Here is a 16341-nt window from a genome sequence, read left to right on the forward strand (position 1 = left end):
GTTGAGTGACGAAGCGACGCCTGGGAGGGTTGCAGGGCTATAGTCAAGAGGACTACTAAGCCCCAGTCCCCCACAATAAACACTGAACTGGAGACAGTGTGCGTACTAGACTCTGTACAGCCAGGAGGCCGTGGGACATTGGCTGACAAAGCCGCATGGGTTCACAGGGTGTGAACTGTCACTTAGGTGAGTCAGGAACTTCATGTTTAGTTAGAGCCCAGCCGGGCAGGTGTTTATTTTGTATTATTTATGTTTGGTTTGCTGAGACACAATAAAAGCACTGTTTGGACCTGAAACCTGGTGTCCTGAAGACGATTCTTGTGAGAATTGTAGTGTACGGGAACTGTAATACCCGTCACTACCAAAGTGTCACTTGGTGTGCTGTCGTCCCTCCTTAGTTATGAAGAAGTTGGTATATGTCAGTTTTATAAAATGTCATGTAATGCAATGCTATGTGTTTCCCTGTTGCTGTGAAACTTGCATGTACAGGCCTGCAGGGGTGTCATTCCAGCTTCTAGTCGCTAGAGGGAGCTAGAGAGCCCTAGTTTATATAAGGCCCAGACAGGGAAGTGCAAGGCAGACGGAGTCTAGTGTCTGTAATCTACAGTTGGAGATTAGACAATGTCTGAGACAAGTCCAGGCCTGAAGCCTGCTGTCCAGGAGAAGATTCCCTCCTGAATTCCCATATGCAGAAACAGGAATATGTTAGATCAAGAACCTGAGGAAGTTTCCAGCAGCTGAGAGAGACAGAGGCAAAGATCAGGAAAGCCAGAGGTACTCAGAATGACAGAGGAGGTACTTTTATAAAGCCACAGCCAAGGATATAAAGCCAGAATTAGGTTAATGGGCCTTGGTGAAGAATTGCTGTATTCCAGGATCAGACAGAATTAGAGTGCAAGCTCCTGTGCTGCAAGTCCTGTGTTCAACACTCTGTAATTACCCTGCTATAACTGAATTGCCTGCATCGACCGAATTGCAAAATCAACTGTATGCTTAGGAACTGCATTTCCTATATTGTCTCTGCTTGCAAAACTACTAAAGTTGGAGTTCTGTTTTAAGACTACGTTTCCTCAATTTATTCCTGCATCCGCAAACGGCGTGCCACCGTTTACTTGGCACTGGCGTCACGAACTATCTTTACCTATACCTGCCCTTGCAGAGAGTCAGCTGTACCAGGTTAGTGTATATTGCACTACATCACCCAGAAACACCTATTGCACACAACTTGAGTACGCTGCACCTCGACCCCCGGAGAAGAGCTAACCCCCCACAATATATATATATATATATATATATATATATATATATATACACACACTCACCTAAAGAATTATTAGGAACACCTGTTCTATTTCTCATTAATGCAATTATTTAGTCAACCAATCACATGGCAGTTGCTTCAATGCATTTAGGGGGGTGGTCCTGGTCAAGACAATCTCCTGAACTCCAAACTGAATGTCAGAATGGGAAAGAAAGGTGATTTAAGCAATTTTGAGCGTGGCATGGTTGTTGGTGCCAGACAGGCCGGTCTGAGTATTTCACAATCTGCTCAGTTACTGGGATTTTCACGCACAACCATTTCTAGGGTTTACAAAGAATGGTGTGAAAAGGGAAAAACATCCAGTATGCTGCAGTCCTGTGGGTAAAAATGCCTTGTGGATGCTAGAGGTCAGAGGAGAATGGGCCGACTGATTCAAGCTGATAGAAGAGCAACGTTGACTGAAATAACCACTCGTTACAACCGAGGTATGCAGCAAAGCATTTGTGAAGCCACAACACGCACAACCTTGAGGCGGATGGGCTACAACAGCAGAAGACCCCACCAGGTACCACTCATCTCCACTACAAATAGGAAAAAGAGGTTACAATTTGCACAAGCTCACCAAAATTGGACTGTTGAAGACTGGAAAATGTTGCCTGGTCTGATGAGTCTCGATTTCTGTTGAGACATTCAAATGGTAGAGTCCGAATTTGGCGTAAACAGAACGAGAACATGTATCCATCCTCTGATGGCTACTTCCAGCAGGATAATGCACCATGTCACAAAGCTCGAATCATTTCAAATTGGTTTCTTGAACATGACAATGAGTTCACTGTACTAAAATGGCCCCCACAGTCAGCAGATCTCAACCCAATAGAGCAGTGATGGCTAACCTCCGGCACTCCAGCTGTGGTGAAACTACGACTCCCAGCATGCTCCATTCATTTCTATGGAGTTCTGAGAACAGCCAAGCAAGTGTGCATCCTGGGAGTTGTAGTTTTACCACAGCTGGAGTGCCGGAGGTTAGCCATCACAGCAATAGAGCATCTTTGGGATGTGGTGGAACGGGAGCTTCGTGCCCTGGATGTGCATCCCTCAAATCTCCATCAACTGCAAGATGCTATCCTATCAATATGGGCTAACATTTCTAAAGAATGCTATCAGCACCTTGTTGAATCAATGCCACATAGAATTAAGGCAGTTCTGAAGGCAAAAGGGGGTCCAACACCGTATTAGTATGGTGTTCCTAATAATTCTTTAGGTGAGTGTATATATACATACAAACATGGAATGAACTGCTTGTATGCATTTATGTCATTACAATTATTATTTGGGTCATGAAAGCTGCTTGGTATACCAGCAACAGTATGGTCACGTGGGTACACTTAAGAGTTATGATTACGTGTAAGTGGATATTTATAAATGTTTTATTAACGGGTATATGGTTGGTAATATGATCATGTTGGTACTAAGGGAGAAATGGGTGTAATAGGTGCATGTGTGTGTATGTATATTATGTGATTATGTATATATATATATATATATATATATATATACACACATACATATATATATATATATATATATATATATATATATATATATATATATACATACATACACAGTACAGACCAAAAGTTTGGACACACCTCATTCAAAGAGTTTTCTTTATTTTCATGACTATGAAGGCATCAAAACTATGAATTAACACATGTGGAATTATATACATAACAAACAAGTGTGAAACAACTGAAAATATGTCATATTCTAGGTTCTTCAAAGTAGCCACCTTTTGCTTTGATTACTGCTTTGCACACTCTTGGCATTCTCTTGATGAGCTTCAAGAGGTAGTCCCCTGAAATGGTGTTCCAACAGTCTTGAAGGAGTTCCCAGAGATGCTTAGCATTTGTTGGCCCTTTTGCCTTCACTCTGTGGTCCAGCTCACCCCAAACCATCTCGATTGGGTTCAGGTCCGGTGACTGTGAAGGCCAGATCATCTGGCGCAGCACCCCATCACTCTCCTTCATGGTCAAATAGCCCTTACTTTCAAAGTTTTCCCAATTTTTCGGCTGACTGACTGACCTTCATTTCTTAAAGTAATGTTCGCCACTCGTTTTTCTTTACTTAGCTGCTTTTTTCTTGCCATAATACAAATTCTAACAGTCTATTCAGTTGGACTATCAGCTGTGTATCCACCTGACTTCTCCTCAACGCAACTGATGGTCCCAACCCCATTTATAAGGCAAGAAATCCCACTTATTAAACCTGACAGGGCACACCTATGAAGTGAAAACCATTTCAGGGGACTACCTCTTGAAGCTCATCAAGAGAATGCCAAGAGTGTGCAAAGCAGTAATCAAAGCAAAAGGTGGCTACTTTGAAGAACCTAGAATATGACATATTTTCAGTTGTTTCACACTTGTTTGTTATGTATATAATTCCACATGTGTTAATTCATAGTTTTGATGCCTTCAGTGTGAATCTACAATTTTCATAGTCATGAAAATAAAGAAAACTCTTTGAATGAGAAGGTGTGTCCAAACTTTTGGTCTGTACTGTATATATATATATATATATATAATCAAATAGAAAGCAGGACTGCACTCCAAAATGTGATGAAAAAATCAAAGCTGTTTATTCACCCATGTTATGGCAAAGTTTGCGACGTTTCAGCTCTTGCGAGCCTTTCTCAAGCATGGAGACAGTGAAAGTGAGCACATTTAAAGCATTACAAAAAGTGTTCCACCCATCAGGGTGTGGTTACAATCATCTTAAATTACAGACATGTGATACAATTATAAAGTGCATGTTTAGCATAGTGACTAGTGTTATACGTTCTATCATACCAGGATACCATCCCTCTTATATAGAACAAAATATATGTAGAACTTGTGTTCCAATTAGAATCATAAAACAGTGCAGACATACTGAATGGGGATCCCAGGAGTGAAATTCGGAAAGCCATGGAGCCCACATATACCATCATGCTCCCCATGCGTCTCGATCTCCTCAATGCGCATGCCCAGAGTAACAACATCATGTGAATCACAATGTCAAAATAGTGTGCATGCGCTCTATAGGGTAACATCTACCAGCGCCATTTTGGTTCAGGGAAGAATGCCCTAGATGTCCGCTCTATGTTCGTCACGTGAATAATAACCATACAGAGTATATACTCAAAGTCGTGACCATAGAACGGAACACATAGAAAATGTGCAGCAAACCGCAGCAGGGATCTCCTACAGGTGCCAGCATCAGGACCGGGATCCCCACCTCTCGGGAGGGACACCAGACCTTAGGGCCGTGTACGTCGGAGGGGGACATCTCCATGAGCCCCACCGACCTACCTAACCCACTTGCTGGAAAAAGCGGTCATAGAGGGATTGTCCCTCAACATATACAGAAAACAGCATAGCACTGTAGCTTAATAATGTCTCTGGAATAGCGCATGTACGATAGATGTTACTGGAATGGCGCTGGTAGATGTTACCCTATAGAGCGCATGCACACTATTTTGACATTGTGATTCACATGATGTTGTTACTCTGGGCATGCGCATTGAGGAGATCGAGACGCATGGGGAGCATGATGGTATATGTGGGCTCCATGGCTTTCCGAATTTCACTCCTGGGATCCCCATTCAGTATGTCTGCACTGTTTTATGATTCTAATTGGAACACAAGTTCTACATATATTTTGTTCTATATAAGAGGGATGGTATCCTGGTATGATAGAACGTATAACACTAGTCACTATGCTAAACATGCACTTTATAATTGTATCACATGTCTGTAATTTAAGATGATTGTAACCACACCCTGATGGGTGGAACACTTTTTGTAATGCTTTAAATGTGCTCACTTTCACTGTCTCCATGCTTGAGAAAGGCTCGCAAGAGCTGAAACGTCGCAAACTTTGCCATAACATGGGTGAATAAACAGCTTTGATTTTTTCATCACATTTTGGAGTGCAGTCCTGCTTTCTATTTGATTATACTATTGGGGATTGCCGTTGCCCCCTTTTGGACATTGCACCCGCTTGTCAGGTTGGTGCTCCCGTTGGACTTTCTTTTTTCATATACTCGGCACCGTGAGTGAGCACACCTTAAAGTATACAACATGTCTAATACGGAAACACCTTATGGCGGCACTTTTACTGTGGAGGAGGTCGACCGCATCATGCGTGGAATCGAGGGTGATGCTTCTTTTCTGCAGGCACCTACGGCCAAGGAACTTAAACGCAAGTATTTAACCATCTCTAAACGCCTTATTTCCATGAGACTACACATGGCTACACTGGGACAGTACTTTAAAGAGAAAAAGATTCCTAGAGGCATGCGCTCAAATTTACGCCCTAACCTCTTTCCCAGTAATGATTTGTTTTGCAAACGGTTTGAAGCATTATCAAATAGATACTCATTGGATTATATTTTACTCAACATTGAGTTTTTACAATTAGAGGTTGCTTCACTTACGGACGAACTGTTGGATGTTGAAAGGGCCTTGCAGGTGCAATCATCCGTGGATGAACTGGCGCAATATAAAGAGGAAATTAAAGACCAACTCAATAAATTACAGATGGAATTGGAGGAGGGCAAAAGGAGTAAATGGGTGCGTGACGCCGATGATTATAAACGAGGCGACATATATACATGGCAATCTGATATACCATCTATGGGCTCCAAACGCAACAATAAAAAAAGTAGGAGATTTATGCAATTACCCCCAGATGAGGAGAAATCTTTTTTAGGGGACAGTCTAGACACAAAAGGAAAGGATCAAGAACCAGGCGAGGAGGCCGCAGGTATAAACGAAAAAGGAAAGCAGCGATACAACCGGACCAGACTACAATCGACGAAAGTATTGCCCCAGAGAAAGAGACAATAGTGTTCAATCTATCTTCAGTTGAATTGACTGCAGCCCAACACAGTGTCCTCTCCAAAGGGCTTACATTTTGCCCAAACTCCAAGGTGAATTGGTTCGATCTAGAAATGGATCTAAATGATTTTTTTCGGTCAATTAAGTTGAAGGTGTTTTTTAAGGGTCATACTGCTGATACACTAACACACTCGAGTGAATTTTCGCTCAAGAAATTGGGTCTAATGAATAAAAGTACCTTTCTCCCCTATGTGGATGAACCTGCTATAGAGGCCTATATCTCCGCAGTTAAAAGGGATGTCAGAGAGCTAAAATCCCGTTTTGGTGATGCAGCGAGATTAAATAAACCCAATCTGACAACTGCTGAAATAGAGGCACTATCTGAACTCAGGAACAACCCCGAGTTAACCATTAAACCCGCTGATAAAGGGGGTGGAGTGGTTGTTCTTGATACATGTAATTATGTAAAAGAAATTGAACGCCAACTGTGTGATGTAGATGTGTATGGTGTACTGCAGAATGATCCTAAATTTCAGATTATGAATACCATCAAAAATATTTTGTCCGATGCGGTGGCCGGGGGCATCATTGATGAAGGGCTAAGGGAGTATTTAACGGTTACTTCTCCCGTTACTCCAGTTTTATATATATTGCCCAAAGTCCACAAAACCCTTGTGGACCCCCCCGGTCGCCCCATCGTCTCTGGTACTGATTCTGTGTTTAGTAGAATCGCTATGTTTCTTGATAGGATCCTGCGAGAATTTTCGACGGCTGGAAAGTCATATATTCAGGACACTGGGCATTTTTTGCAACAATTGAGATCTGTTGATGCTGCAGATGTACAGACTGCTACTCTCGTGTCCTTTGACGTTGTATCTTTGTACACGTCAATAGGACACGAGAAGGGCATTTCTGCTGTCAACAAATATCTGGATGGGTCGTCCATCACACAACATTCAAAATATTTTATTAATATCCTGCTGAGGCTTATTCTGGAAAATAATTATTTTCTTTTCCAGGACACCTTTTTCAGTCAAAAACGTGGCGTTGCGATGGGGTCCAATGTGGCCCCAACGTACGCAAATATCTACATGCGGCACATGGAGGAGGACTTCATCTATGTATCCCACCACTTCCAATATGTCATTGGGTGGTGGCGGTACATAGATGACGTCTTCCTCCTGTGGTCAGGTACAGAAACACAATTGGTTGAGTTCCATACATATCTGAATAGTATCGATCCTGACCTCCAATATACTGTGTCTTATTCCAAGACAGAATTATCCTTTCTTGACACCAATGTCAGATTGGTTGATGGTTTGATTAATACAGGCCTATACATCAAGCCAACTGACAGGAACACTATCCTACGATACGAAAGTAGTCATCCTCGTAGTTTAATTAAACACTTAACCTCACTCACAATTCTTACGTGCTAAACGCATTATATCACAACAGACTGAGTTAGTATCTACATTGGATATGATGACAGGTAGATTTAGGGAACGGGGTTACCCCCACCGATTGCTGGATGATCAAAAAAATGAGATTTTACTCAATAGCCCCAAAAAAACTTCATCTGCCTCACAGAAAATCCGGAGGATACCTTTCATGTCCACATACTCTGAGTGTAGTGTGGAGATGGGACGTATCCTCAAGGACAATTGGAGCATCCTCGGCAGGTCAATCAAAGATGTACCTGAACTGAAGTCTCCTCCCCTTTTATCATATCGAAAAAGTAAAAACATCAAGAACCACTTGGTTAGAGCGGATGTAGGCCCTAAGAAAATTAGCGTACAGCGAACATTGTCTAAATCGGGACATGGCTGCTATCCGTGTCTCAATTGCGTCAACTGTCGCTATATATGCAAAGCTAGATCCTTCATACATCCCTCTACACATAAAGAATATCCCATCAAGTTCCATTTAAATTGTTCATCTTCTTATGTAATATATGTGCTAGCATGCCCGTGTAACCTAATATATATTGGGGAAACGTCCACAGAATTAAAACTAAGACTGAACAATCACAGGAATTCAATAAGAAAAAAACGTGCTGATCTTCCGGTCTCCAGGCATTTTGGATCCCTTGGGCACACTGAGCGGGATCTAAGATGCTGGATACTGGACCATGTCGAACTTCCTAGGAGAGGTGGAGACCGTCTAGCTATTCTCAAGAAAAGGGAATTGCGGTGGATTTATGATTTAGATAGCTTGCACCCCAGAGGATTAAATGTAGAGTTCAGATAGGTGCCTAGTGATCTGTTGCTTGCCCCCTTTTTCCATGCATTTATGTGTTACACTTTCCCCATACTTGTAATAGTGTCGGAGAATTGTGAAAGTACTATATACAACTGCAAACGTAATAGAGTATAAAGTTGGAAACTTATATATATTTTTTCTTGCCTTTTAGAATTTTTAACCGTCACGATGCTGGATGCGGATCCCTGGACTTTAATTTGTTGGAAGCGATGCAGCCCAGTACCAACTACAGTGTTCTATCGTACATGCGCTATTCCAGAGACATTATTAAGCTACAGTGCTATGCTGTTTTCTGTATATGTTGAGGGACAATCCCTCTATGACCGCTTTTTCCAGCAAGTGGGTTAGGTAGGTCGGTGGGGCTCATGGAGATGTCCCCCTCCGACGTACACGGCCCTAAGGTCTGGTGTCCCTCCCGAGAGGTGGGGATCCCGGTCCTGATGCTGGCACCTGTAGGAGATCCCTGCTGCGGTTTGCTGCACATTTTCTATGTGTTCCGTTCTATGGTCACGACTTTGAGTATATACTCTGTATGGTTATTATTCACGTGACGAACATAGAGCGGACATCTAGGGCATTCTTCCCTGAACCAAAATGGCGCTGGTAGATGTTACCCTATAGAGCGCATGCACACTATTTTGACATTGTGATTCACATGATGTTGTTACTCTGGGCATGCGCATTGAGGAGATCGAGACGCATGGGGAGCATGATGGTATATGTGGGCTCCATGGCTTTCCGAATTTCACTCCTGGGATCCCCATTCAGTATGTCTGCACTGTTTTATGATTCTAATTGGAACACAAGTTCTACATATATTTTGTTCTATATAAGAGGGATGGTATCCTGGTATGATAGAACGTATAACACTAGTCACTATGCTAAACATGCACTTTATAATTGTATCACATGTCTGTAATTTAAGATGATTGTAACCACACCCTGATGGGTGGAACACTTTTTGTAATGCTTTAAATGTGCTCACTTTCACTGTCTCCATGCTTGAGAAAGGCTCGCAAGAGCTGAAACGTCGCAAACTTTGCCATAACATGGGTGAACAAACAGCTTTGATTTTTTCATCACATTTTGGAGTGCAGTCCTGCTTTCTATTTGATTATACTATTGGGGATTGCCGTTGCCCCCTTTTGGACATTGCACCCGCTTGTCAGGTTGGTGCTCCCGTTGGACTTTCTTTTTTTATATTATATATATATATATATATATATATATATATATATATATATATATATATACACACACACACACACACTTTTCAAATAACGAGGCAGCACTTCCAGGTTTTGGTGACAGGGTGAAGACCCCAAAACTTTATTCCCAGCAACGTTTCGGCCTGCTCAATGAGGCCTTTGTCAAGCTATATATATATATATATATATATATACACTGTGGGGATCCGCTCTGGTAGGCAGTGGTAGCGAGTGCAGTATAGAGGCAACACAGACCAGTCTTGGTGTAAAACACGATGCTTTGTTTATTCACACGGTGCATATTTGTGAAAGACAGTGCCGTTCATAGGAGGGTGGTCACACACAACAGCAAAATAATAGTTCAAACACAGCAAGTCCCTGCTGCAGGCTACTTGAGGCCTGTTTCAGTCACATAAAGCAAAGTCTATTTAAAGCCAGGAGTAATGTCTCCTTTTTCTCCTTGGTGAAGTAAGTCCATGGGTCCTGCTTCTAGCCACAGGACACGGATCCCTCCTGGCTTCAGCTGCGGGTCCCTGCACACTCCTTTACAGGCCTCAGCACGCAGCCCAGCTCACCTCCACTTCTTACTCTCACAGCCAGAGAACACAGAAACTCCACATTGCGCACCACACCCTTGTTGCTGGTCGGGTTTTAACCCTTCCCTGCAAAACCTGGCCTGGACCGTGGGGAGACAGGCACCCGCCCGCATATCTGCCGGCTCCCAATAAGAGCAGGCCCAGATCCGCTGTGTTAACAGCATAACCGCTGCAAAATGCACTTTTCCGGCTCTTACTCCACCGGGGCCAGGACCCCACCCCAGGTACTCTCCTACATATCCTCCTCCTTAGTTCAACACTGAAGGGTTGCACACCCTGTTCAATCCTGAGAGGTTGGACACACGTACAACAGTGTACCCGGGACAGGGCATCGGCATTCCCCTGTAAGCGGCCTGCCCTGTGTTCGACACTGAACTTAAAATTCTGGAGGGATAAGAACCATCTGGTGACCCGGGCACTCCCCTCCTTGGCCCGGCTCATCCACTGAAGAGGGGAATGGTCGGTCACCAGACGGAACCTTCTCCCTAACAGATAGTACCTAAGGGACTCAAGGGCCCACTTAATGGCCAGGCATTCTCTGTCTACCACGCTGTACCTGGTTTCCGCTGGGGTGAGTTTGCGACTCAGGAAGACAACAGGGTGTTCCTCCCCACTGATTTCCTGAGAGAGTACTGCCCCTAGGCCCACTCCAGAGGCGTCCGTCTGAACGACAAATTCCTGTGTGAAGTCGGGTGTCACCAAAACCAGGGACCCACAAAGAGCCGACTTCAAACGGGAGAACGCCTGTTCCGCCTGCTCATCCCAGCGGACCATCCCCGTCTTCCTCCCCTTTAAAAGTCTTGTCAATGGGGCCGCTACTGTGGCAAAGTTGGGGATAAAGCGCCTGTAATATCCTATCATCCCTAGGAATGAACATACTTGCTTGGTGGTAAGAGGTCTGGGCCAGCTCTTGATCGCCTCAACCTTGTCTACCTGGGGTTTGACAACTCCCCGCCCAATCACGTATCCCAGGTACCGGACCTCCTCGAACCCGATCGAACACTTTTTTGGGTTGGCCGTCAGTCCGGCTTTTCTAAGTAAATCGACTACGGCCTGTACCTTGGGCAGGTGACTCTCCCAGTCCTGGCTAAACACGATGATGTCGTCCAGATATGCTGAAGCATATGGACGATGGGGCCGTAGGATGACGTCCATCAATCGCTGGAAGGTGGCTGGAGCACCATGTAGGCCAAAGGGCAAAACTTGGTACTGAAATAACCCCTTGGGGGTGACAAAGGCTGTCTTCTCCTTTGCCGCCTCCGTGAGAGGCACCTGCCAATATCCTTTTGTGAGGTCGAGGACCGAGAAATAGCGAGCTTTCCCTAGCCGTTCTATGAGCTCGTCTACCCGGGGCATGGGGTAGGCATCGAATTTTGACAGTTCGTTGAGCTTTCTAAAGTCATTGCAGAAGCGCAGAGTACCGTCAGGTTTTGGGATGAGGACTATGGGGCTGGCCCACTCGCTCCTTGACTCCTCAATCACACCTAACCTCAACATGGACCTTACTTCTTCTGAAATGGCCTGTCGCCAGGCCTCCGTTACACGATACGGCTTTAACCGTACCCTGACGTGGGGCTCCGTGACTACCGAAGTTCGACCAGGAAGCTCAGAGAACACGTCCCTATTTCGACTCACCAACTCTTTGGCTTCCTGAGCTTGTTTGGTCGACAGACCACCCGCAATCTTTACCGCGGAGGTGCCCTCCGTGACCTCAGTTGGAGCTGGGATCTTCCCCGCAGACAAGACAGTGCTTGGGCCGTCCCCAATGAGACACTCCCTATCTCTCCACGCTTTCAGTGAATTTACATGATATACCTGTTCTGGCTTCCGCCGGCCTGGCTGGGATATCTTGTAATTCACTGGCCCTACCTTCTCTTTCACCTCGTAGGGACCTTGCCACCGTGCCAAAAACTTACTGTCAATGGTAAGGACTAGCACCAGTACCCGGTCACCCGGGTTAAATGTCCGGACCTGGGCACTCCGGTTGTATACCCGGCTCTGTGCCAGTTGGGCGGCCTCCTTGTGTTCCCGGACGATTGGTAGGACTGTCTCTATACGGTCCTGCATCTTTTCTATATGCTCTATAATACTCTTGTGTGGGGTGGGCTGTTGCTCCCACGCCTCTTTAGCGATGTCCAGCAACCCTCTTGGCTGTCGACCGTACAATAGCTCGAAGGGAGAGAATCCCGTAGATGCCTGGGGAACTTCTCGCACTGCGAACAATACGTACGGCAGCAACAGGTCCCAATCCTTTCCGTCTTTGGCTATGGTTCTTTTGAGCATAGTTTTTAGGGTTTTGTTAAAGCGCTCCACTGGTCCGTCGGTTTGAGGATGGTATACGGACGTCACCTTAGACATGAAGGGCGTCCCCTGGTCGGTCAGGATCTCTTTTGGAATCCCCACTCTTGCGAACATACCCATGAGTTCTTTAGCTATGAGCTTAGCTGAAGTATGACGTAGTGGAATCGCTTCAGGATATCTGGTGGCATAGTCTAAGACCACCAAGATATGCTGGTGCCCTCTGGCCGACTTGTTTATGGGGCCTACCAGATCCATCCATATTCTTTCGAAGGGGACCTCGATGATGGGCATGGGTAGTAGGGGACTGCGATAGTGGGGCTGGGGGCTCGTCATCTGACACACTGGACAGGATTGGCAAAACCTTTTGACCTCCTCATAAACCCCGGGCCAATAGAACCTTTGCAGAAACTGCTCTTGTTTTTTTTTTTACGCCCAAATGTCCTCCCAGCACGTGGGAGTGGGCCAAGTCCAGTACCACACGGCGGTATGGCTGGGGTACCACCAGCTGCTCCACTACCTCATGCTGCACTTTGTCCACCCAATACAGCAGTCCTGGTGTCACGAGTTGGAGGTCCCAGGAGAGACCACCGCGTCGTCAAGCAATAAACAGAAATCAGGTACAGACACATAAGAGTTTATTGCACAAACAGAAACATGGAAAGCAGCACAGATAAAACATGAGCTCTATGTACCGTCAGCACAGTGGGAGAAAACCCCCACTGCGCCACTGTCTAGTAATACTCCAGAGGGGCGTAACTAAGCAACTCCTGGTTTTCACTAGAGCCCTAGATGGTAGGGTTAGACTTAGCCGCAGGAAGTTGCCAGGGTCCACTCTAGAGCGTGACCTAGACAGTGACAGCAGGAGCGAATGGACAACAGGTACCAGAAGGTACCGACGGCACATAGGCAAACATAACAGACAGGTAAATACAAAACAGGGCAAATAATAACACAAACAGGAGTTCACGCAAGGGAGCAGGAGTGGCAATGAGCAGAGAAGGACTTGCTCCACCAGTAGTAATCTGCATTACCTTGTCATGCCACTCTGCTGCAAAGGCTTGCTGAACACAGACATCAGAATAAACACAAAGTAACAAAAACATAACTGGCAGAACAGAAAGACAGGAAAAAGGACGCAAATGAACAAGTAGGGAAACTCACAGAGCACAGACAGACAGACACAGATCCCATGGGTCAGCAGCATGGGAGAGAGTACAAAGCAGGACAAGACAACACACACCAGGAGAGCTGACACAGAACTGAGGAAACCTCAGCCTTATATACAGGTTCCATGGGTGCAGCAGAGAGACCACACCCATGGAGCAGACAGAGGATTAACTCCTAATAGGAACACAGGGGAGTTAACCCATACAGAACCACAAATAATACACAGGAACAGAACTTCAGCGAGGAGCGCCGAATGAGCAAGAACGGAAGGTCACAGTCAAAGGTAACGACTGTGACACCTGGTTAAAAGCCAGATGGGGAAACACTGAGTCGGCCCCTGGGTGCTGAGCCACCCCATTTACCACTGTCACCCCTTCCCTCGCCCGCAATAATGTCGGATCCTGGAGCTGGGCGGTCCCGAACATGTCACGGGATACCTCCAGGTCCGGGATGGACGGGGTTTCCCCGGATTCGCCTGCCAACACCTCTAGGTGAAACCTATCGGGATGACACTTTACAGGTGATGTGGTGACCCCTACAGCTGGTATCCCCGCATCGGGATCCTCGGGCACTGGGCCCGATTGTCGTCTGTCCCTAAGGGAAGGCATATCGCTCTTCCATAGAGTCCAGAACAAAGGAAAATCCCTTCCCAATATGGCGGCATAATGGATTTGGCGTACCACTCTGACGACATGCTGCACCTCTTTGCCCAACACGGACATGGTAACCCTGGCATTGGGGTACTCCCGGCGATCCCCATGGATACAGACAATGGACAGGGTTTGCTTCTCTGGGAGTGTCTCAGACACTAAGGACTCATGCACTAGGGTCACCAGGCTCCCAGAGTCCAGCAAAGCATTAATCGGATGCCCATCGACCAAGACTTGGCACAGAGGTGGCATATCGGCGTCCGGCCGGGCATCCGCGGTACATACAGGCCGGGCAAAGAAAGAGGACCGGCGAGCGAACCCACAGTCCATAGGTTCAGGTGTTTGAGGACAGTTCGCTGCCCTATGTCCCAGGCCGTGGCAGTGCCAACATTGAATCCCCGGGGTCCCTCCCCAGTCTCTCTTCCCTGGAGTAAGACTAGCCTTCCCCCCTTTGTGGTTGGGTCCCCTTTTCCGGATCCCTAGCCTGAGAGGGAGCCTGACTGGATTCCCGTGCCTGCGTTGAGTCCCGCACCAAGTCCTGGGTCGCCACATACCTCTCGACTAGGTTTACTAACTGATCCAGGTTGCCGGGGTCTCCCTGACCAACCCAGCGCTGTATGGCCCTTGGCAGTGTCCGCACCAAACGATCGACCACCACCGGTTCCACCAGCTGCGAGGGGCTCAATGTCTCAGGCTGCAGCCATTTTTTTACCAGGTGTAACAGGTCATAGGCCTGGTACCGAGCAGGCCGGGACTCAGAGAAGGCCCACTGGTAGACTCGATGTGCACGCACATAGGTATTAACCCCAAGACGAGCCAACACCTCCCCCTTCAGCCTCTTATAGCTCTTGGCTTCCTACTGACTGAGGTCAAAGTAGGTCTTTTGTGCGTCTCCCACTAAAAATGGCGCTACTACTTCGGCCCACTGTTCTGCCGGTAACCTTTCCTGTTCCGCAGTGCTTTCGAAGACCATCAGGAACGCCTCGATATCATCCTCGGGGCCCATTTTTCTTAACGCTGAGTGCACCTTATCCCGGGCAGCAGGTACGACTGCGGTTCCCCCCCAGGACGGCTTGTTGTTGTAACACACGCATGGACTCCTGCATAGTCGCCAGTTGCTGCGCCAGTAGACTATTCAACTGCCGCTGGTCTCTCAGGGCTTCCTCATGTCTCCGAGTAGCCTCCTCATTACTTTGCACCAAGTGTCTAATGGCCTCCTCCATCTTATCTGGAGCCACAAAACTTGCCGGCTTAATATATGACATAGAGTCCAAACAACACCATTTTTCGGCCTCACTGCTGTTTGCCCGCTGAAGCCACCAATTGTGGGGATCCGATCTGGTAGGCAGTGGTAGCGAGTGCAGTATAGAGGCAACACAGACCAGTCTTGGTGTAAAACACGATGCTTTGTTTATTCACACGGTGCATATTTGTGAAAGACGGTGCAGTTCATAGGGAGGGTGGCCACACACAACAGCAAAATAATAGTTCAAACACAGCAAGTCCCTGCTGCAGGCTACTTGAGGCCTGTTTCAGTCACATAAAGCAAAGTCTATTTAAAGCCAGGAGTAATGTCACCTTTTTCTCCTTGGTGAAGTAAGTCCATGGGTCCTGCTTCTAGCCACAGGACACGGATGCCTCCTGTCTTCAGCTGCGGGTCCCTGCACACTCCTTTACAGGCCTCAGCACGCAGCCCAGCTCACCTCCACTTCTTACTCTCACAGCCAGAGAACACAGAAACTCCACATTGCGCACCACACCCTTGTTGCTGGTCGGGTTTCAACCCTTCCCTGCAAAGCCTGGCCTGGACCGTGGGGAGACAGGCACCCGCCCGCATATCTGCCTGCTCCCAATAAGAGCAGGCCCGGATCCGCTGTGTTAACAGCATAACCGCTGCAAAATGCACTTTTCCGGCACTTACTCCCCGGGGACAGGACCCCCGGTGGCACGTACCTCCCGTCTACCACAACCCCAGGTACTCTCTTACAATACAAACATGAAATGAACTGCTTTTATGCA

General features: G+C 46.6%; 1 protein-coding gene and 1 long non-coding RNA gene across 3 annotated transcripts in view; one reads left to right on the forward strand and one right to left on the reverse strand.

Moving 5' to 3' along the window:
- Positions 1 to 16341, reverse strand: part of LOC120978499 (flavin-containing monooxygenase 5-like) — a 463632-nt gene that overhangs the window by 108138 nt on the left and 339153 nt on the right. The window lies entirely within an intron of this gene.
- LOC120978500 lies at positions 9936 to 16038 on the forward strand. The gene is made up of 3 exons (XR_005774102.1): positions 9936 to 9967; positions 13392 to 13394; positions 15859 to 16038. It is a non-coding gene; the product is annotated as an uncharacterized LOC120978500 (long non-coding RNA).

Source organism: Bufo bufo, chromosome 9, assembly GCF_905171765.1.
Source record: "Bufo bufo chromosome 9, aBufBuf1.1, whole genome shotgun sequence".
In the NCBI taxonomy this organism is placed as follows: domain Eukaryota; kingdom Metazoa; phylum Chordata; class Amphibia; order Anura; family Bufonidae; genus Bufo; species Bufo bufo.